Source organism: Triturus cristatus, chromosome 3_2, assembly GCF_964204655.1.
Source record: "Triturus cristatus chromosome 3_2, aTriCri1.1, whole genome shotgun sequence".
NCBI classification, from domain to species: Eukaryota; Metazoa; Chordata; class Amphibia; order Caudata; family Salamandridae; genus Triturus; species Triturus cristatus.
In genome coordinates this window covers 486,385,106-486,407,442 of record NC_140584.1, presented here as the reverse complement: position 1 = coordinate 486,407,442, position 22,337 = coordinate 486,385,106, and the positions used below count along the sequence as shown (strand labels likewise).

The window sequence follows — 22,337 nt, the reverse complement described above, 5'->3', positions numbered from 1 at the left end:
CTATCTCTGGCTGCTTTTATAATGGTTTCTTTTTTAGTGTAATAATGCAGGCATACCTGGCGTGGTAGCAGGTTGGCCAGCTCTGTGCGTGCGATCCAGGATAATATCTTGAGGTGCCTGGGCAGGGGCCACATGGTGGAAGAGTCTGCGGACGAATTCATCTAGTCCTGTAGCCGTGGCTTGCAATGGAACTCCTTTTATACGGGTGTTACCTCTCCTGGACCTATTTTCAAGATCTTCCATCCGGTACTGGAGTTCAGTGTTCCGTACCTGCAGGTCTAAGAGGTGTCTGCGATGAGCGTCCAGCACCTCCACTCTTGCGTCTCCCATATGCTCCATTGAGTCAACCCTCTGGCCAATATCCCCCACCTTCTTCCTGATCTCTTTAAATTCAGCCGCTATGTCTTGCTTGAGAGCCTCAAAGTCAGACCTCAGCGCTCCAAAGAGGGTTTCCAGGAAGGTTCTAGTTACCGGGGCTTCCACCTCCTCTTGGCCCTCCATCTGCTTCTCTGGGCTAGTATCTCCTCCCGTTTGTTTTTTGGGGTAGGCTTAGCGAGCAGGTCCTTAATGCTGCCTTCCTTCTTGGTGGGCTGCTTTGAGGTCGTCATATCTTTCTTCAGGCCAGAGGTCGACACATGCTGTCCACTCCGACTTATAGTCCTCTGTACAGTCTTAGGTGTGTCAAACTGCTACTGTGGGCCGCTCACTTTCCCCCTGCTCTGGGAGGAGCTGGCATGGGTCACTCTGTAAATGCACCAATTGCTGATTCCAACGTCTCCTCAACCGGCACAGGTCGGTTTCTCTGCTACAGCCCTCCTCCACCTCTCCCCCCTGTGCGCTGCACTCCCCACAATGTGAAGAGGAGAGAAAAAAAGGGGTGTGGGCACCTCCGAAGTGCCCTGCGAACCGCTGGCAAGGAACCCACTTCAGTTGCTCCACAAGGGTCCTGGGTACTCACAGGCCTGCCTTCAATTAGGCCAGGCAGGCAGAGGCGTAGGCCCTGCACACCTCTGCTCACCGTTTCACCCTCCGAGGCACATCTGGTGCCTCTCAGCTGTCTCCGAGTGCCGAGCTAGAACATTTCTAAGCAGCTGTCCCAAAGCGGCAATCCTCCAGCTCACCCGAGTCAAACTCTGCCTTGTTCGTTCAGCCCACCAAACGTCCCTCGCTGATTCCTATGTGTCGCAGCTCACTCTCCTTTCAATAATAGCGGGTCTGCGACCCCACACATCACAGTTAGGCTTGCTCACCAGCCCCACCTTTGTCATCACTCACCGCCAGTCCGGAAGAGTGCACAGGCCACACCGACTTCCTCTCCCTCCAACCAATGTTATCCCCTTCCGCTCCCGGGAGCCGGCGGGTCTTTTTAGCCAGTACGGCCGCCTACTTCTAGAGAGCGCCGGCGGGCTCCATTTCCAGCTCAGCTGATGATGGCAATCTGGGTAGCTGCATGTCTCTCGCCGTTCATGGCCGGCGAACTCCACCTTCGAGGGTCCCCACTGTCTCTCAGTACACCGGGGATATTCCGCTGGTGTTTGTAGACCCGAGGACTGCTGCTAGCTATGTTATATCAGTGGCAGGTGGCGAAGCTCACCAAGCCTGCTACTGCTCAGCCGCTATCTTAGCCACGCCCCGTCAGGTGATTTTTAAAGTCTTGCGTTGCCATCATTTGGTAATGATCCAGAAAGCAGAAAGAGGGATCCCAACTTTAATGTTTAATGGAAATAATAATTTTATACATCAAGTCTTCGCCAAGGAGACTGTTAAAATTTGTAAGAATTTACTGAACTTAGACCTCAACTAAGAAGCTGTGGTTTTAAAGATGGCCTTTTTGATCCTTCTGTTATGAGAATTTGGAAGGATGGATCTTCTTGCGTTTTTAGATCAACATTCTCTGCTCTCCATGGAAACAAATGACACTCCGGCATGATTCATACATTCGAATGCTCTTTGATTGTAACCTATTTGTCAATATCTTTTGTGGGGCATGGTCTAGGCAGGCCAATCTTGCATATGTGCTGAGCGATTCTGATTATTTTTGTTTCTATGTTGTCTTTTTTATGTTTGTCCTTGTCTTTCCTTTTTCTCCTATCTTTTTCATCTGGAGCCACACTCTACTCCTTTAAGCTACATTTTTACTCTCTTTGTTCTTTCTCTTTTTTCTACTAATTATGGATAATAATAATTGAATTAAAGTTGTTTCGCTCAATGTCAATGGTTTAGGACATCCTGTTAAAAGAACTAAAGTTTTATATTATTTAGCCAGATATAAAGCAGACATTTGTTTACTTCAAGAAACTCATATAGATGATACAGTTTTAGCATATATGAATAAACGTTGGGTTGGTCACATTATTTCCTCTCCTGCAGTTAGTAAAAAGAATGGTGTTGCTATCCTTTTTACAAAAAAAAATAATATTCAAATACTATCCAAATTTTCAGATGCAGAAGGTCATTATATTATAGTGAAAGTTAAAATTGATACTAATTTTTTCATATAATTAATGTTTATGGTCCAACAAATGATGATCCCCAAGTTTGATCTCTTTTTACCTCCTAAGTGATTATATTAGGTACTGTTCCACTTACTGTTGGTGGTGACTTTAACTTAATCTGTGACTCATTGTTGGATAGATATTCTCAAACCATATATTGTCCCCCTAAAGCTTACTTTATTTTAAAATCTTTTATTAAATCAACCAAATTGGTGGAAATGTTGTGTCTACATCGCTCAAAAGAGAAGCAGTTTACCTTTTTTCTCTAACCCTCACAATTCTTATTCTTGTATTGATTACTTGTTAATTTCCCAATCATTAATTCATTCATTTTCTGATCCTACAATTCATAGTATTGATATTTCTGACCATGCACTTATTTCAGGTGTTGTACAACTTAACGCAACTGAACAATCCTACTCTCGATGGCGTATGAATACAAATATTGCTCTTAATGACAATAATAAATCTAAACTCTTGTCAGCATTACATTAATATTTCTCCTTCAATCCAGAAGGATCTACTTCACTTGTTAATCGATGGGATTCACTTCAGGCTTATATCAGAGGAGTAACAATATCAATTATGGCACACTCTGGGACATTTAGAGAGCGCAAGAAGGGATGTAAAAAATGGGAACGGTGCTGGCGCCGGGAGTACTGTCCCCTGCCTAAAATTGCTCTTCGCAAAGCTCAGAGAGACTACTATGAAGCAATTAAGGAGGCAACAAGTAGTTTATATGCAGAGCGGATTGCTAAATCTAACAACAATAGTAAGGAAATTTTCTGTATTGTCCAGAGCTTTTTATCACCCTGCGCCGAACAAACTGTTCTGCCGGTTTCATCTCAATGGTGTGAGGAGCTGTCATCTTTTTTTATCGAAAAAATACAGAACATCCTGGATAGCTTAGGGATAGGTCTCCCTGTGCAGGATGATTCCCTGCTTCCGCCTTCTTCAGCCCTTACTCGGTCTGCTACCCCATTTACGCACTTTCTCCCCATTGCTAGGTCAGACACACTGGCTATTCTTAAATCGCTCAAGTCAGGCTCTCCCACAGATCCATGTCCAGCCAGGGTATTGGCTGGGGTTGCGGAGGTGGTTAACTCAGAGGTAAATGCTATTATTAATTTATCCTTACAGACTGCCACTGTCCCTCTGAATTGGAAACAGGCCAAACGTTTGCCTCTTTAAAAAAAGCCTTCTCTAGATCCCTCCAAACTTACTAGTTATCGCCCTATCTCTCTCCTACCGGCACTGACTAAGGTGTGTGAAAAAGTGGTCTTCAGACAGCTTGAGGCCTATGTCGAGTCATCTGGTGCTCTCCACCCAGCTCAATCCGGTTTTAGGGCATCTTACAGCACAGAGACCGCACTTGTGGAAATGGCTGAGGCAATTAGGGAGTGCTTGGACGCGGGTGGCAGGGCGGCCTTGATTTTGCTTGACCTCTCTGCCGCCTTCGATACGGTGCCCCACCAACAACTTCTTGCCTGACTTTCAAATATTGGCATTATTGGTCCAGCTTGGGATTGGTTGAAATCCTTATTGGAGGATCGCACTCAGCAGGTCTGGATACCACCTTTTTCGTCGGCCCCCAGGAATATGTCAACAGGAGTACCACAGGGCTCTACATTGAGCCCTTTGCTTTTCAATATCTATCTCACACCTCTGATTTATCTGGCGGAGGAGCTGGGTGCTACGATCATAGCGTACGCTGATGATACCCAGCTCCTATTTACTTGGAAGGACACCGACTTGTCATCAGAAACTGCCCAGAACTGTCTTTCGACTGTTTTCAAGTGCCTTGCACATGCCCAACAGAAGTGCAACGAGGACAAGTCGGAGGTCCTCCTGTACGGACAGGTTCCTCCTTCTTTTAGAGAAACCCTGTGGCCTCCAGACTACCCACAGCCCAACTCAGTGGGTAATCCAGCAAATAACCTGGGGGTCTGGTTTGGAGAAGACCTTAGGTTCTCCACGCAGATTAAGAAATTTACGGGGGTATGCTTTGGTACTCTTAAATCACTGAGAAAGTTCTTCCGTTTGCTACCTAGATCTGCCAAAAAAATGGTGGCCCGTGCCCTGGTTTTATCTTGAATTGATTATGCCAATGCCTTGTACATTGGCATTCCTGTATACCTGCTAAAAAAATTGCAAACTATTCAAAATGCTGCGGACAGACTTCTGCTTAATATCTCAGGAAGATCAAGCGTCAGACAGCAGCTACGGGATCTGCATTGGCTCCCGGTGGCTCATAGAGTTCAATTTAAGGCTCTCACTCTGGCTCACAGAGCCCTACATGGTTTAGGGCCAACGTACATCAGGAAGCGCTTTGCTTTCTATGCCCCCAGCAGTTCTCTGCGATCAGCCACTCAACGACGGATGGCAATCCCCGCTTTCGCAGGATGCGTTTGGGGGGTCAATCCCTCTCTGTTAAAGCAGTAGTAGCATGGAACTCCCTTCCCATGGAACTGCGGGATATTCAGGAGCCCAGACTCTTCAAAAACAACTTAAAACTTTTCTTTTTAATCAACCCATCTAACCCTCTGCTCCACTCTAACATGGTCACTCCTCGCGCCAGGACACTCATGAGTATTTGTGCGCGGTATAAATACATTATAACATAACATAACAATAGCAAAGCTATTAACACTAAACTTAAAGAATTTGATAACCAAATAGCAAAATATGAACAGCTCTTTATTTAATCCAATGATAATAAATACAAAACGTAATTACAGAAACTCAGATATGAGTAAAACTCTTTGTTAAGTAGAAGAATTGGTATACAAATTTTGAATAATAAAGCTAAATTTAATTTCAAAGCCAATCAGTCTGGGCGACTTTTGGCAAATTATTTAAATATTAAAAATGATAAAATCCAAATTGATGCAATTCATGGCTTAAATGGTAAACTAACATTATCACACAAAGAAATTATTAATGAATTTTGGGTCTACCATTCAAATCTATACAGTAATCCCTCAGATGTAGATACATTTAGTATTGATAATTTCTTGCAATCCTGTGGCCTACTGAAAAATACCCAATCAGTGAGGGAAAAATTGGATTTACTGATTTCATTGTCAGGGCCAAGTGGTTGTCACGGGGGCACTACTGGGGGCACTGCTACGGACAAACGAGCCGAAGGGATTCCTGATTGTTCCTTTCCGCCCTGGCCACACGACTCGTACGGGCCCTTTAACTCCACCAGTGAATCCCTTGGGGAGGAGTCGACAGTCTGCACGTCAGAAGCCGCCGTCCAATCAGAGACCCCGAGCCCTCGTAAGAGGAACCCGGAAGAAGAGGAGAACGCGAAAGCCGGAGGAAGTAAGGAGAGCCGAGCGAAGGAGACGGAGCAGGAGCGAGGAAGCAGTGGAGGACGAGAGACGACTGAAGGAGAGTGCGGAGTCCGGAAGACAGCGCCGACGGAGCCAGGAGGCCAACGGATACGCTACTCGCCCAGCCACGTTCCTGGAGGAGCGTGGCTGGGAAAGGTACGTGATCGTATCTTGAGCCTTTCACGAGCACGGGGAGGGACGGGTTGAATAGGACGTGGGAGGTCACGAGAATACGGGGAGCCTGAGTGTTGGGGGTTCTTTTTCTTTGGGTCAACTACACTCACCCCCCCTCCAGCCTTCTGTGCCTAGGAACACCTCCTTATCTCGTGTGGGTTACATGAGTCACGGCAGTTGGTGGTAGTCCCGGTGATCCCTCACAATCCTCCCCCCCTCAAAGCGCCCTCAGTCCCTGCAACCCTACTTACCATTGTGTCCCTGTGTATCTCTTCCCTGGGTCACGGACGGACGAGGAGACGGTCCCTACGGCGGAGCCGGACGGAGAGAAGGTCTATACGGAGGAGCCCTTGATCCGGACTTCGACACCTCGAGAACCATACATCGTCCAGAACACTACAGTAAAAGACAAGAAAGGCGTTGTTGAACCAATAAAGCCCGATACTTCACCTCATTAGTGAGTTCCTGTGTTTGTATCATAAGAGAACCACCTCCCCCTCCATACCGCCCTTCACAAGTGGCGAGCCAGATAGGAGCCTTGTGGAATCAGCATCCGAAACAGGATGGAGGCCATCATCCACCACATGAAGGAGGGCCAGGCGAAACTCGAGTGGGCAGTAGAAAAATCCTCCAGTCAGGCGGAGGCGGATCGTGCCGTCTTTACATCAGCGATACAAAACCAAGCAGACAGTCTAATAAAACTAGCAGAGGGACATGCCCAACTCCTGATCGCGCTGGGACAGGGAAGAGCGAGCAACCCCCCTGGAACCGTAGTCCCTCTCCAGAAATACGTACCTGGAGATGACCCCTTGACATTCTTCTTGAATTTTGAAAGAGCCGCGAGGGCCAGTGCCTGGCCGGCTGAACGGTGGCCCTTTTATCTCGCGCCCCTCCTAACTGGAGAAGCCCAAGCAGCCTACCAGACAATTAACCAAGATGGGACATCCACCTATACAGCGGTGAAACAATATGTGCTAGATCGCTTGGGTGTGGACGACGAGACACACCGCCTGAAGTTCAGACAAGAGCGAGGAGCCACGGGTGATCTGCCAAAAACCTTGTTCTTCAAGTTAAAGGGAGCCGCTGATCTCTGGCTCAAACCTCATGAGGGCAATATGAACGAGGTCATGAATAAAATTTATTTGGAACAATTCCTGGAGGCACTCCCATATGCCACTCAACGGTGGTTAAAACAACACGCCGGTCTGACCTTAGAACAGGCTATTGAAATGGCGACTGCTTACTCCAGGGCCCAGGGTCGACCACCCCTTAAAGAATCAGAGAAACACGTCCGTCCCCCAATTCCGGCGAAACTTGAAAGGAAGACCCCACGACCCCCTCCAGAGGGAAACCGACCCCGTCTCCCCCGATCCGAGAACCCCACTTTCACCTCCCCCCAGTGTTATGACTGTGGAGAGTGGGGCCATATAGCACGGTTCTGTCGTAAGAAAAGGGAGAAGGACGACGAACCCATGGACATCAGCTATGCACCCCGCTCTGTCCTATTTGCCCAGGAGACAGGCCCCATATTCTATGTAAGTGTGACTCTTAATGGCAGGAGGGTAAGGGCTCTTCTTGACTCGGGATGCAGGCACTCTGTCATAAAGCGGGAACTGATAGCTCCTTCTTGGCTAATACCAGGGAAGACAGTACACATTCGATGCATACATGGGGACGTAAGGGAGTACCCATTGGCTAGGATCACCCTAGGGATCGACAATCGTATACAGTCAGACGTAGTGGTGGGGGTGGTGGATGATCTCCCCGAGTTACTAATTATAGGGATTGACACTCCGTCCTTTACCCCCTCTTACAAGCTGCGATAAACCCCACTAAATATAACGTGTGTCTCACCCCTGAACCCTGGGCTAGAGACAATCACTTTCGGCTGGCCCAGTTAAACGATGCCAGTCTCACACATGCTTGGCAGAAAGCGCGAGATCAATCAGATGCTGGGAGTCGTACCTATCCTTCATTCACAGAACGAAACGGACTCCTCCACCGTCTAGCGAAACCCGACGCTGTTCCCCAACTGTTGGTTCCCGCTGGATTCAGAGACCAAATTCTCTTTTTTGCCCACGCTCATCTTTTAGCAGGGCATTGCGGAGCAGAAAAAACTGGTCAGGCCATTCTACAACATTTCTTTTGGCCGGGGGTGTACGCTCAAATACAGAAATATTGCTAGGAGTGCCAAATCTGCCAGAGACGCAATCCCTATGTTCCCCCTCCAGTTCCCTTAAATCCCTTACCCATCATTGGGACCCCATTCGATCGCCTAGGTATGGACCTAATAGGACCCCTGCCCAAGTCTGCTAAGGGTCACCAGTATGCACTGGTGTTGATTGACTATGCCACCAGGTACCCAGAGGCATTCCCACTTCGTGCCGCAACTTCCAGTGCCATCGCACAACGTCTCGTGGAAGTCTTCTCCCGCATGGGGTTTCCGCGAGAGATCATCACTGATCAAGGTACCCCATTCGTGTCCCGGTTAATGAGGCAGGTCTGTGACCAGTTGCACATTAAACATATCACCACCTCTGTGTATCACCCCCAGACAGATGGACTAGTCGAACGATACAATGGTAGTCTTAAGCTTACCTTGAAGAAGCTTCTGTCTGGGGACGGACGGCACTGAGACCAGTTGCTCCCCTTGGCCCTCTTTGTACTCCGTAGTCGGAAACAATCCAGTTTAGGGACTTCCTCCTTTGAGTTATTGTTCGGGCGTAAACCCCGAACATTACTCGAGATTACCAAGGACAGTTGGGAACGGGAGGGGTTACAAGAGGCCGAATCCTTACTGGATTATACACAACAGTTACAAAACCGCCTCAATAAATTGCGAACCTTGGCCCACACAGAGTTGTCGGCGGCACAGGTCAAACAGAAAACATTCTATGACCGAGGTACGAAGTGGAGGGAGTTAGATGTAGGCGACTAGGCACTGATACTTTTACCCTCCTCCACCCACAAGTTAAAAAAAGAATGGCAGGGGCCTTTCAAGATCACAAGAAAGATAGGGAAAACAATATATATTCTGCAGCTGAAAGGAAAGAGGACCCAGATGTTCCACATTAACTTACTGAAGAAGTGGTTGGGACCCCCTCCTTCCGGGGTTCATGCGGTCTCCATAATCACATCTCCCTCTCATACTGCTCTAGAGACCCCTGTCAATCCTGACCTCACCGCCACACAAACCAGAGAGATACGGTCACTGCTTATGGACTTCTCAGACGTATTTTCTGATCAACCAGGCAGGACCCAACTAGCCGAGCATTCCATCTCCACTCCCCCGGGGGTTGTGGTGAAACAAAAGCCTTACCGGATCCCTGAGGCTCGACGAGTCGCCTTTCAAGAGGAAGTCTCCAGGATGTTGGGATCGGGGGTTATCGTGCCCTCACACAGTAATTGGTGTTCCCCCGTGGTGCTGGTACCCAAACCGGATGGCAGCATCCGGTTTTGTATAGACTTCCGTGCTGTGAACAAGGTATCCAAGCAAGATGCCTATCCTCTTCCCCGGGTGGATGAACTCATAGAACGCTTTGGTGAGGCCCGATACATTACCACCATCGACCTCACCAAAGGTTACTGGCAGATCCCTTTGGCCCCCGCAGATCAGGAAAAAACAGCGTTCTCCACCCCTTCCGGCCACTATCACTTCACAGTCCTTCCCTTTGGGTTGCATGGGGCCCCAGCGACCTTTCAGCGAGCTATGGATGTGCTCCTGGCCCCTCACTTATCATATTCAGGGGCTTATTTAGATGACATCGTAGTCTATAGCAAGACCTGGGAGGAGCACCTAGGGCACTTAGGGAACGTACTGAACAACCTTCGTCAATCCGGGTTACACATCAACGCCAAGAAAACCCGAGTGGCCTTTCAGAAAGTGAGGTATTTGGGGTATCTCTTGGGGGAGGGACACATAGCTCCCCAAACCGAGAAAGTGGCCGCCATACAGTCCGTTCCTTATCCAAAGACCAAAAGAGACTTAAGGGCGTTCTTAGGGTTAGTGGGGTATTATAGAAGGTTCATAGCCCAGTTCGCTACCATAGCGGGCCCCCTCACTGACCTTCTACGAAAAACACACACCTCACCCAGGCTACACGCCCCTTCTGCTCAAGAAGCCTCTGCGTTTCAAGCCCTGAAAGATGCTATAACTACCTCCCCTGTACTAGTGACCCCGGACTTCAGCAAAACCTTTATCCTGCAGACAGACGCCTCAGGTATTGGGATCGGGGCGGTTCTCTCTCAACAAGACCCCGACGGTCACGAACGCCCCCTTCTTTTCCTCAGTAGGAAGTTGTTTCCTAGGGAGCAGGCTTACTCCACTATAGAAAAGGAGTGCCTTGCGGTCAAGTGGGGGGTTGAGAAACTCCGGTATTATTTGGAAGGCAGATCCTTTGTCCTTTACACGGACCATGCTCCCCTCACCTGGCTACAAAGGAATCATGGTTACAATGACATGATCCTCCGCTGGTTCCTTGCCCTCCAACCCTATCAGATAGACATCCGACATCGGAAAGGGGTTAACCAGGGTAATGCTGACTTTCTTTCCCGGTTCCCTTGTTCCCCCGATCGGGGCACACCAGGGGGAGGGAATTGTCACGGGGGCACTACTGGGGGCACTGCTACGGACAAACGAGCCGAAGGGATTCCTGATTGTTCCTTTCCGCCCTGGCCACACGACTCGTACGGGCCCTTTAACTCCACCAGTGAATCCCTTGGGGAGGAGTCGACAGTCTGCACGTCAGAAGCCGCCGTCCAATCAGAGACCCCGAGCCCTCATAAGAGGAACCCGGAAGAAGAGGAGAACGCGAAAGCCGGAGGAAGTAAGGAGAGCCGAGCGAAGGAGACGGAGCAGGAGCGAGGAAGCAGTGGAGGACGAGAGACGACTGAAGGAGAGTGCGGAGTCCGAGAGACAGCGCCGACGGAGCCAGGAGGCCAACGGATACGCTACTCGCCCCGCCACGTTCCTGGAGGAGCGTGGCTGGGAAAGGTACGTGATCGTATCTTGAGCCTTTCACGAGCACGGGGAGGGACGGGTTGAATAGGACGTGGGAGGTCACGAGAATACGGGGAGCCTGAGTGTTGGGGGTTCTTTTTCTTTGGGTCAACTACACTCACCCCCCCTCCAGCCTTCTGTGAGTAGGAACACCTCCTTATCTCGTGTGGGTTACATGAGTCACGGCAGTTGGTGGTAGTCCCGGTGATCCCTCACAATCCTCCCCCCCTCAAAGCGCCCTCGGTCCCTGCAACCCTACTTACCATTGTGTCCCTGTGTATCTCTTCCCTGGGTCACGGACGGACGAGGAGACGGTCCCTATGGCGGAGCCGGACGGAGAGAAGGTCTATACGGAGGAGTCCTTGATCCGGACTTCGACACCTCGAGAACCATACATCGTCCAGAACACTACAGTAAAAGACAAGAAAGGCGTTGTGGAACCAATAAAGCCCGATACTTCACCTCATTAGTGAGTTCCTGTGTTTGTATCATAAGAGAACCACCTCCCCCTCCATACCGCCCTTCACAGTGGTTTACCTGCTTAATTTTATAAAGCATTTTATCCTTATCTCATGCCTCATTTACTCACTTTAATTTATAAGGATCTACTTCAGGATCCTTTACTGAAGCTTTGATCATATTTCTTTCAAAACCTAATAAAGATCCCACTATTGTATCAAACTACCGCCCCATTTCCTTAATTAGTCAAGACTGTAAACTTTATGCGTAAATTCTGGCGACCAGATTGACTGCTGTTCTTGACACCATTGTTCACATTGATCAAACTTGATCAATGAAAAAAGACATTCAGTGAACAATACTAGGTTAATATATCATGCAACTGAAGCTGTGTCATCTTTACCCCTTACTGCTGGTGTCCTGGCATTAGATGCTGAAAAAGTGTTTGACAAAGTACATTGTCAGTATCTATTTAGTATTTTATCTGTTCCTTTAATCGGATGATTTCAGCCCTTTATTCTGGCCATTCTGCTACACTTTTTATTGATGGTCAATAATACATTTTCCCCTCTTAGAGGCACCCGCCAAGGTTGCCCCTTATCACTTTTTCTTTTTCTCCTTGCCATTGAACCTTTACTAATTTCCATCAGACACTCCACAGAAATAAACGGTATTACTATTCATGAGGTTACTATAAAGACTTCCGCTTATGCTGATGATGAATGAATGAATGAATGAACTCAGATTTATAGAGCGCACGTAGCTGCCCTGAGGCGTCCAAGCGCTAAGCATACCAGCTGAGGTTTGAGTTAGGAAGAGGCAGATTCAGCTCCACAGTTATGTAGTAAACAGGAGCGTTTTCAGCTGTTTGCGGAAGGAGAGAATATCAGGATTAGATCTAAGATGCTGGGGCAGAGCGTTCCACCTCTTAGCTACATTGTAAGAGAAGGAGCGGCCTCCAGACCTTGATTTCTTTATTGGCGGCACAATAGCTAGATTTGCAGAGATGGAGCGCAACTGTCTTGTGGGGAGATAGGGTGTGATGAGAGGGAGATTGATTGCCGGGCCTAGAGACCAGAAGGTCTGGTGAGCAATGCAGAGTGATTTAAAGTTTACTCTTTCCTTTATAGGGAGCCAGTGCAGTGTCCTCAGTCCGGGTTTTGCTGATGATCTGCGGGGGATTTGTAAAAGTGTTCTGGCGGCGCAGTTCTGTATTAGTTGCAGTTTGCGCAAGGTGAAGTCAGGAGCTCCAAGATACAAGGCATTTCCATAGTCCAGCCGCGATTGAATCAGGCCCAGAACCACGGTTTTTCTTGCTTCAAAGGGGAGAAGAGGCAAGATCTTCCTGATAACTCTCAGGATGCCGAAGCAAGTGGCAGAAAGTTTTGTTACCTGTTGATCGAAAGACAGGGACCTGTCAAGCCAGACACCCAAGCTCTTGATGGCGTCTTTGGGAACAGGGGCAGGACCTAAGCTAGGAGGCCAGAGAGTGTCTATGGTAGATGGTACGGTATGACCTAGGAGCATGAGCTCAGTCTTGTCTCCATTAAGTTTGAGACAAGACTTGGTCATCCAGCTCTTGACCATCTCCATACAGCCAGCGAGATCTACATTAGCTGAGGGTCCGCCTGCCTGTGCCAGGGAGACCACCAGCTGGGTATCGTCCGCGTAGGTAACGATCTTAATACCATATGGGCGGACGATCTCAGCCAGTGGCCTCATGTAGACGTTAAATAACGTCGGGCTTAACGATGATCCCTGCGGGACTCCACACCTCAGAGGCTTGCTGGAGGAGGTGACATTACCTTCATACACCTGGAAAGATCTGTCACTCAGGTAGGACCTGAACCACTCCAGAGCTTTGTCATATATTCCGGTGTCCAGGAGGCGCTGCAGGAGGATACCGTGGTTCACGGTATCAAACGCCGCGCTCAGATCGAGGAGGATGATTGCCACCGATCCTCCCCGATCTAAGATTCTCCTGGACTCCTCTGTGACTGCCAGCAATGCCGTCTCAGTCCCATGCTTGGGGCGAAAACTAGTCTGGGAGGGATCGAGCAGATGGTGTTGCTCGAGAAAAGTTGTTAATATGCTGTTTATGTGTTTCTCCAAGATTTTGGCTGCCCAAGGCAACAAGGAGATCGGGCGGAAGTTGTTGAGGTTCTTGGTGTCAAGGTTAGGTTTTTTGACCAGAGCCCTTACCATGGCCTGCTTCCACTTTACTGGTACTGTGCTGGTAGAAATCGAGGTATTAAGTACTCTGAGCAGTGTGGGAAGAATGGTTTGAATGGCAGAGACTAGGACATGTGGGGGTGCTGGGTCTCTGGGGGAGCCTGACTTCACTTGGTGCATGAGGGAGGTGAGGAGATCCACCTGTAACTGGGGGAATTCCGCCAGCACTGAAGGGTGGTTGGATGTATGTTCTTGAGGGGGACATGGAGCTGCTTTAGTCAGAGCAGTCTGTTCTGTGGATGGAAAGGAAGAGTAAATAAGATTGATTTTCTGGGAAAAAAAGTTGGACAAATCTTCGCAACGGAGCTGAGGATTCTCAGTTGTAGGAGGGGGTATGGGGAGGGTGGTGAGGCTTTTTACTATTTTGTAGATCTCTTTCGAGCTGGAGTTGGCCTCTGCGATCTGGTTTGAATAGTATAAAGATTGCGCACTTTTTATGTCTTTTTTGTATGTCCTGATGGCGTCTCTATAGATAGTTTTGTCCGCTTCCGCATATTCCAGTCGCCATTTGCGTTCCAGTCTCTTGCAAAAGCGCTTTTTCTCCCGTAGTTCAGTGGAGTACCAGGGAGCTGAGATTCTGGATCTTTTGAAAACTGTTTTCTTCAGGGGGAACGTGGTGTTGAGAGAGTTCTGTATCCAATCATTGAAGGATTCGTTGGCCTGTGAGGGGGTCTGACCGACTAGGGGAATCGTTTTTTGCAGTTCCAGGGTCCACTGGGCCAGCGGTGTTTTAGACCAGTTTCGGGTTTCTTGGACAGTAGGTATAGGGGATGTAGATTTTTCAGTTGTCCAAAGCAACGGGACTAGAGCATGGTCTGTCCAAGGAAACGTTATAGGGGGACAGGCCTTTAAATGTGGGCAGTTGCTGAAAACAGGATCCAGCAAGTGGCCTTTCACGTGCCTAGGAGATGAGACCAGCTGGAACAGCTGCAGAGCGGATAGGTCCCCGCTTAGTTTATTGGCAATGGAGTTATTGGGGTCATCAAAATGTATATTGAGATCACCCAATAACGTGAAGTTAGAGGGTGATAGGGCCAAATCGGCAACTAACGGGGGCAGAGATTCGTACAACTGTTTGGGGGTGCCTGGTGGGCGGTATATAAGTGCTCCGGAGAAACTTATATTGGGGGAGAATTCCAGGGTGAACGACATGCTTTCGCATTCCGGAAAAGGGTTGGGGGTGCAGTGACAGGTAAAACAGTCTCTGAAGATGATGGCTAAACCACCCCCTCTTTCACCTTCCCGGTCCTGTCTTATGATTTGGTATTCCTGCCCCAGGATTTGAACCAACTCAGGATCGGAGTGAGGGGTTAGCCATGTCTCAGTTAAAAAGAGAGGTTTTTGTTCGTCGATTAACAGAGAAAGCTCTGTGCAGTGTCTTGAAAGAGACCTGCAATTCAACAGAAACAGTCTAAGCATTTGTTGATTTGACGTGTGGGGTTTAGACTTGAGGCGAGTCTTGCAATCATTGATGTATTGTTATATAATAGTAATCCTGATTCCTATATTCCACCCCTATTAAAGATGGTTCAGCTATATTATCAAATTACAGGTTACACTTTAAACAGAAATAAGACAGAATTTGTTCCCTTAAATATGCACTGTACCCCTGATTTTCTTCCAAACAATGAAATAATAAGGCAAAAACAAAAACTTGAATATCTTGGGATCCTTTTCGCCCCCACCATTAAACAATCAGTTACTTGGAACTGTGAATCTATTCTTATTACTATTAAAGACAATATTCATCAGTGATCTGTTTTACATTTATCTTGGTGGGGAAAAGTTTATTCTATTAAAATGGTTATTGCAGCAAAAATATTTTAGCTATTATCCATGATACCTACCCAACTTCCACTTACGTTTTTATAAATCTTCAAAAATGCTAATCTCCAAATTCATTTGGAATAATAAAGTACCTCGTATATGTTACAAAATATTGAAAATTTCAAAATGTAATTGTGGTTTTGGTTTGCCAATTTTTTTAAATTGTCATAAAGAGTTTATTTTAAAACAAAGCACCTTTTGGTTCACCAACACAGATTTTAATAATGCTCACTCATGGCTTCACATTAAAAAAAAGTATGATATCACCTTTTCCGTTACTTACTTTACTTTCTATGTCTGCTTCTAATTCTTTATGACGAAGATCTACAATATTGAAATTGACAAAATTAATATTACAGGATGTAGATTCTCGATTTCAAACACCTATTTCTCACATCTTAAATAGATCCTTATGGTATAGTCCTGTTATAAAGCTTAATGGAAACATACAATTTTGGCAGACTTGGATAAATGCAGGTATCTTTTACTTAAAAGATATATATCATAATAACTCTTTCTTATCTTTTGAAGAACCGCAGCAGAAGTTTCTCTTGCCGCACTCAGATATTCCTAAATGCAAATTTTTATGTAATTCTATTATGGATTCATTTCCTAACAATTTTCCAATGGAAAGTGTGTCTGGTTTAGAAACATATATTCAAGCAATTGCTTCTTCATCTCATGCTGTGTCAATGTTTTATCAAAAATTTAATAATTTTGATAAGAATAACATTCATTTTAACTCTTCCTTTTGGAATAATGAAGTCACTCTTTCTTTTTCTCAAGACTTATGGAAGAAAATTTGGATGAACAGTATCTCTGGATGGTTATCAGTGTCCTTATATCAAATTCATTCTTTCATATTATTTAATTGTTTATGGACTCCGTTAAAAATGTTTAAGGCAAAACTACTAAATTCTCCCACTTGTTGGCACTGTCATTTGGCTCCAGGTTCACATAAGCATATGGTTTTTTAATGTAATATTGTCTTTAAGTTTTGGAATGAGGTTTGGGATGATATTTAAAAAACATTTTTTTTCAGATAAACCTTCATATAATTTGTTGATTTGTAAATCGGTATTACTCTCAACAAAGCTGTCAGATTTAGATAATAAGCTCTTTTACTTCTTAATATCTGCTGCTCTCAAATCAATGACTACCAATTGGAAAGATGCTTCATTATTATCAGTACATGCTTGGTGGTCTTAGATACGTTTTACCAGAAAGGGAGCTGATTTGACTATGTTGGGTGTTGTTCATAATACATCCAATTACGCTTTGTTTTGGAAACCAATTGATAATTATATAGAATTATACTATTAACTGTTTTATATTATATATAAAGTACAGTTTTAATATATGGCACAATTATTTAATACTTATTACCAGTAGTAATTGCTTCCTCCATATTTATATTATGTTTAAAGTTTCTTTATTGAGTTTTACACATACCTCAAATAAACAGCATTATATCAACAGTGCATCTTGACCCTTCACAATGCGAGGGCAGCTACAGGGACAATGATTAACAACCCCAACATCAGCACCCCGCGCCCAAAAAAGACTCCTTCCTCTTCCCCCCTATCCTCCCACTACCCATCCCAACCACTGAGCATATCCATACTTATGATGTAGCGCCATGAGTGCCGTAAGGCATCTGTCTAGTGAGGCGCAACAACCTCAAATATTTGGGGAATGTAGTTTCGTTGAACTCAGAAGATAACAGTGATAGAAAGGGTTCCCACAATGCTGGGAAAGAGGCACTTTTGTCAGCCAGCGAAAGGGAGATCCTTTCCATACCCAAAGTGTACCACATGCAATAAAGCCAGCCAGTATAACTAGGTAAGCGATTGGATCCCCAGTGTGAGAAAATATTTTGATGCGACGCCCCCAAAGCTAGTGCAATTTGTCGGCCCTTTTGTGATTTGAGAGGGAACGTGAGGGCGTTTGGTAACCCCAAAATGATATATGCTGGGATCCGGGGTAGTTTGTTGTCAAAATGTATTATCTATGTCACGTAGTATCTGTGCCCAGTAGGGCTTCAGCTGAGGACAATCCCATAGTATGTGAGTCAAGGTGCCCTGCATACCACACCCTCGAGAACATGAAGGGTCTTTTGATGGGTTGTATTTGTGAAGACGAACAGGCGTGTAGTGCCAGTATGATGCTAAGTTGGTGGCTGTTTCAACGCTAGCCATGTTGTGTGCAGTGTGCTTTGCCCTGTAGTAAATTTCCTCTCATTCCTTCTGTGTGAGGGCCCGTTCTAATTCTAGATCCCATCTTTTCTGACTGTGTCATATGGGGTGTTGGGGCTTGTCTAATTAAGCCATATAACTGTGACATGAGTTGTGTGCCTCTGTCTTAGAAAGTAACCATTTTTCAAAAGCAGTGAGTTGGCGCTGCGCCAATGAGCGGATGGTCAGATGCATAACCCAGTGCCTTACCTGTTGATAGTGATTGCGTTCTGATTCGGGGAGACCCTGCTGACTGTGAAGATCATCGAATGAGAGTGGGCCTGACTCATCAGAGAGGTGCCCGATAGATCTACTCCCCTCTTCAGTCCACCGCGTAAAGGCCTTTACGTCCATTCCCGGGGAAAAGGAGATATTATCTACAATGGGTGTTAATGGAGACAGAAAGGAAGTGAGATTTTTTTCTCTGCTATTCTGTCCGAGGCCTGAAGAGAAACTCTCGTTACGCACGAGCAGTAAAGATTCCTAAGTCTGGATGTATTTGCTAAGAAAGGTATTTGCCAAAGTGGTCGCCCAGCTAAAGCTCTATCTATAAAAAGCCAGTGTTTTCAGACTCTGGGCGCTACCACTCCGCAAATGTCTTAATCTGGGTCGCCCAATAATAATCCTGCAGATTTGGGACTCCTAAACCCCCTTCCCCGGAAGGTCTGTAACTCAAATCACGTTGCATTCTAGGTCTCTTGCCTGCCCAGATGAAGGATTCTAACTCTTTCTGTAGCGTATGCAACATGCCTTTGGGTGGTTCTAACCGGAGGGTCTGGAATAAAAATAGAAACTTTGGCAGAATAGTCATTTTATGGATGCTGTTCGACCGAGCCAGGACAATGTATGTGGTCTCCAGCGGTGTAAATCTTCTCCGACTTGGCGAAACAAGGCAGAGTAATTTAGTGTGATAGTATCTTGTAGTTGTATTCCCAGATAGGGAATAGCCACTGTAGCCCACTGTATGGGAAGTGTGTCGTTTAAAAAACTAAGGGGCATATTATCAAGCCAGGCGATAAAATTATCGCCGCTTTAGCGGCAGAAAACTGCTGCTAAAGCGGCGATAATAGGCTTGATAATATGCTCTATGGAATTCCAATTGAAGCCCATGTTAGACGTCCTTCACATTTAACGTGGGCTTCAATTGGAATTCCAAAGAGCATATTATCAAGCCCATTATCGCCGTTTTAGCGGCAGTTTTCTGCCACTTAAGCGGCGATAAGTTTATCGCCTGGCTTGATAATATTCCCCTATATGTGGGGGATTTTAGGGTAAGATTGAGAGCCTGCGATTTATTTATATTTATTTTAAATCCTGAAACTCGGGAAAAGTGTTCTAGTTCCGACAGTACTGCTGGGATTGATATCTGGGTATTCTCCAGTGTCACTATTACGTCGTCTGCATATAGACTGATTTTGTGTGTATCCCCCCCAAAGCGAATACCTGAGATAAGCGGATTGTCTCTAATGCGTTGAGTCATTGGCTCCATGTATAAGACAAAAAGCAATGGGAAGAGGGGGCAATCTTGGTGGGTCCCTCTCTGTATGGGAAACAGGGGGGTGAAGTGCGTCCGTTTATTCGGATTGTGGCCACAGGTTCAGTGTATCCACTGAAGACCCATGCAATGAATCTCTCTGGGAATCCGAAATGTTGCAGTGTGGCCTTTAAGTACCTCCAATTTACTCTGTCGAACGCTTTCTCTGCGTCCATTGACAGAATCAAGCATTCCGTATCAGAGTGCTGTGCCTTGTCAATTATATGGCGTATGGTGTTATCTGTGCATTGGTGACCAGGTACAAAACCTGCTTGATCCGGGTCAATCGGCCAGCCAGTAGCGGTGATAGTCTCGACACGAGGACCCCCGTGATCAGCTTAAAATCAATATTAAGGAGGGAGATGGGCCTGTATGAAGCAAATTGCTTTTTGTCTTTCCCGGCTTTGAGGATCACACTCACAGATGTTCCCAGCATCGAGTGAGGAAGATTAGATGATGTGCCAACAGCATTATATACTCTAGTGAGGATGGTGGCTAGAATGGGACAGAAGGTTTTATAAAATTCTGCTGAGAAGCTGTCTAGCCCTGGGGATTTTAATGGTTCAAGCTTGGCAATAGCAGAAATTACCTCCTCAAGTCTGATCGGTGCTTCCATCTCCTTGTTTGGTCAGAGGTAATTGTAGAAGTGGGGACACCCTGGAGATACTGGGCCTGTGGAGAAAGATCTTGTGCGCTATATATGGTTCTGCATAGAATTGTTGAAAGGTGTCGGCAATGTCATGATCAGTAAACACCTCCTCCCCAGTTGGGGCATTACGTAATCAATAGTAGATGACTGCCTTTGTATCTGTAGCCTGTGAGCTAACAGTCTCCCTGCTCTATCTCCTCCCGTGTAAACATTATGAGTCGAAGTGCCAGATATTCTGCTCTATCAAGGTCAAGCGCTGCTAACTGGTTATGCATTGCTTCCAATTGTCTCCAGACTCACGGTGCCCCTGTCCTCTGGTGTATGCGCTCAAGCTCCTGTGTCTGTTGTGTCAATTGCTCTTTCTTTTCCCTACGTATCTTGTTATCTGAGGCTGTGATTGCGATGAGTTCCCCCTTACCACAGCCTTCAAGGTATCCCAGAGAGTCGCTATTTGGGTCTCAGGATTATCGTTTACTGCCAAGTAATCTTGCAGAGCTTTTGAGATTTGTTTAACCACCTCTGGTCTATGCAGCAGCATGTCTTGCAGGCGCAAGAACGGGGAGCGATAGGGCCCAGCAGCAGTTAGAGTGTGACCGCAGAATGGTCTGACAGGGTTTGTGGTTGAATATGTATTTGCTTGACAAGAGGTGTTAGACTTGCCATGCCTAAGAAATAATCAATTTGTGCATATGTTTTGTGGGAGTGTGGGTAGAAAGAATATTCTCTTGAGATAGGGTGCTACTCCCTCCACATATCTACAAGACCTGCATCCGCAAACATCCACTTTCCCTCCTCGGAAAGCGCCCCTGATTGCCCCTGTCTCGGGGCTGATCTATCCAGGGCGCCTTTAAAAACTATATTCAGGTCACCTCCCACGAGAATCGCCCTATCCTGGGAAGCGCTTATTTCTTGCACTACTTTCAACAGATATTCCTCTTGGCCTTCATTAGGGTCATAAACGGTCCCTATAGTGAGTGCATGTGAACCAATAGAGAATGTGTACTCTAGAAACCGTCCTTTTAGCTCAGCTTGTTTAGTTCCTATCTTCCTGAGAAGTTTACTAGATACTTTCTTTCGCTATTGTATCTGGGTCGGGACGTGATTTCTGGGGGTGCATTCCCACTGTCTTCCAAGCATTTGCCCCCCTACTAGTGCTGGATCCCATAGGCGAAGGTGGGCCTGACTCCGAGTCATCCGAAATGTTCAGAAGTTGGCATGCGTCCTTTATCCTGAAAACTTGCTGGATCCTCCCATTTAGACGGAAGATAAGGCGGAACGGGTGTCCCCACGAGTATGGGATTTTGGTTTCCCGAAGGTGCATGGTGAGGACCGCAAAGCTCTTCTCTTTTGAAGGGTGGATGTTACCAGATCCTGGAATAGGAGAGGTCGATGCCCTTGGTATTGTCATGGGTTGCAGTCTCTGTGTTTTGTAGTATTCTCTCTTTCAATTGGAAATCATGCACACAAGTTAAAATATATGGAGGAGGTGCGGGAGAGGGTCTTCCAGGGCCCACCCGATGTGTACAATCTAATTTAATCTCTAGTTCTTCTGAGGCACCCAGGATTGACCTAAACAGACCCACCATGTACTCTGCGATGTTCTGACCTTCTGCCCCACCAGGGATATTGCGAATACGAATGTTATTATGTCTAGAACGGTTCTCCAGGTCCTCCGCATGGGCCTGAAGGCCTAGGTGTTGGTCTTTCAGCGAATTACCTCTTGCTGTAGGAGTTTGATCTCTTCATCCCTGCTAGAACTTTGAGTCTCCAGGGTGTCTACTCTGTCTCTTGGTGAATCGGTTGTTGAATGGACCGAAAGTGATCATGACCCATTGATATTATCACTCAAGGCTCTGCGCCCACTAGACAATAAGGATGTTGCCCACACCCAATTGGAAGCAGTAGTTTCGAATGATGATAGGAGAGTCAGATGGGCAAGGCTCATTGAAAGAGAAGGGGACCTGGAGCTGATGAAATCTATGGTTGCTCATTCGGTTGCTATTCTCAACAACTGTTCTACCCAGGAGGACATTAACCGCACTGTCCCATATGTCTATAGTGAACTATTCTCTAGTTTAAAACCGTTTTTTATCAAGCCTATTTCAGGGAAGAAAAAGCCTGGTGCAAAAATGGCCTCTTGGTACAATAAATCATGTAGAGTGGCATACCGGGTACTAACGAACGCCCTTAGATCCAAAAATATAGGCACGATTAGATCGACCAGGGCCAGGTATAAAGCAACCAAATTAACAGCAAAGAAGGAATGGGATGACAAACATTGGCTTGACTTGTATGAAGCTAGTAATGATAGGGATATGGTCAAATTCTGGCAGCTAGTTAAGTGGGGAAGCAATGGAACACCACACATACCAGTTAACCATGTAGCACCAGAATCA

The 22,337-nt window shown here is 46.4% G+C and overlaps 1 protein-coding gene and 1 long non-coding RNA gene across 3 annotated transcripts in view; one reads left to right on the top strand and one right to left on the bottom strand.

Annotated features, from left to right (window-relative positions):
* TRIM66 (tripartite motif containing 66) overlaps window positions 1-22,337 on the top strand; it is a 743,368-nt gene that overhangs the window by 156,408 nt on the left and 564,623 nt on the right. The window lies entirely within an intron of this gene.
* LOC146857574 (uncharacterized) overlaps window positions 11,288-22,337 on the bottom strand; it is a 200,483-nt gene continuing 189,433 nt past the window's right edge. Inside the window, exons 2-3 of the long non-coding RNA XR_014979925.1 lie at window positions 15,808-15,848; window positions 11,288-11,414 (exon numbers count right to left, since the gene is read on the bottom strand). This is a non-coding gene — a long non-coding RNA (uncharacterized LOC146857574). The remainder of the gene's footprint in view (window positions 11,415-15,807; window positions 15,849-22,337) is intronic.